Consider the following 1,683-nt stretch of genomic DNA (forward strand, 5'->3'; position numbering starts at 1 on the left):
AAAAAGATAAGAGTGAAATTTTTCAAAAGCTAAAATAATGGAAAGCAAATCCTTTTTCAGTTGTGGTGTGATTTGCTTGGGCCTCATTCAATGTTCTGCTAGCATAATAAATAGGATGCAAAATCTTCCCTTTTCGTTGGCCTAAAATTTCACCAACTGCATAATCCCTAACATCACAAATTAGTTCAAAAGGAAGATTCTAATTAGGAACAATGACAATAGGAGTAGAAATTAATCTCTTTTTCAATTCAACAAAAGCATCATGGCAAGCATTATCAAAATTAAAAGGAGTATCCTTTTCTAACAAATTACAAAGTGGTTTAGAAATTTCAGAAGAATCTCTAATGACTCTTCTATAAAATCCAGCATGTCCTAAAAAGCTATGAATGCCTTTACCAGAGGTGGAAGGTGGTGGTTTTTCAATTGTTTCAATTTTGGCTTTGTCTACTTTTAAACTTTTACTAGTGACTCGATGGCCTAAGACTATGCCTTTTTGCACCATACATTGACATTTTCTCTCAATTTAAAACAAAATTAGCTTTTTCGCATCTCTTAAGTACTCTAGCAAGATTAAATAGGCAATAATCAAAATTACTCTCAAAAACTAAAAAAATCATCCATAAATACTTCCAAAAACTTTTCAACCAAATTACAAAAAATTGCCATCATACATTTCTTAAAACTGGTTAGAGCATTGCAAAGTCCAAAAGGCATTCTACAAAAAGCAAAAGTTCTATAAGGACAAGTAAAGGTTGTTTTTCTTGGTTTCAAGAGCAATGGTAATTTGATTATAACCAAAATAACCATCCAAAAAGCAATAAAAATCCTTACCTGCTAGCCTATCAAGCATTTGACCAATAAAAGCGAGTGGAAAGTGATCTTTTTAGTGGCTTTGTTTAATTTTCTATAGTCCATACATACTCTGCATGCAGTCACAATTCTAATGGGAATGAAATCATTATTTTAATTATAAACTACAATCACACCTTTTGTCTTAGGGACACATTAGACTGGACTTACCCATGAACTATCAGAAATAGGATAAATAATACCTGCATCTAGCCACCTAATAATTTCTTTTTTTATTACCTCTTTCATGATTGGATTTAGCCTTTGTTGATGCTAAGTGTTTGCTTTGTGATTTTCTTCCAAAACATTTTGTGCACACAAATTGATGGACTAATTCCTTTAATGTCTGCAATATCCGCCCAAGTGCCTTTTGGCAGTCTCTTAAAACTCAAAGGACGAGTTTATTTTCTTATTCATTAGAAAAAGAAGAAGAACTAATTACTATTAGTGCAGAACAATTTCCCAAAAAAGTGTACCTTAAATTATTAGGTAGTGCTTTGAGCTCAAATTGAAGAAGTTCTTCAATGGAAAGCGTGATTGGTGAAGTTTCAATTGATAATTCCAAAGATTCAAATTGGGATTTTGAGAGACATGATGGGGCATCAAGATGATTAGCATATTCATGAACTTTTTCATCAATAATATCACATGAAGAATTCAAAGAAGTTTCCAATGGATCATAATGACTCTCTATAAACACATTATTAGTTATTTCATCCACCACATAAATTGAGAAGCATTCATTATGTTCATTGGAAAATTTCAAAGCTTTAAAAATATTAAATGTTACTCGTTGATCTTCAACCCTTAAAGTAAGCTCACCTTTTTCCACAT

Source organism: Theobroma umbraticum, unplaced genomic scaffold (genome assembly GCF_002168275.2).
Source record: "Theobroma umbraticum cultivar Fairchild unplaced genomic scaffold, ASM216827v3 scaffold_60.0, whole genome shotgun sequence".
Taxonomy (NCBI): domain Eukaryota; kingdom Viridiplantae; phylum Streptophyta; class Magnoliopsida; order Malvales; family Malvaceae; genus Theobroma; species Theobroma umbraticum.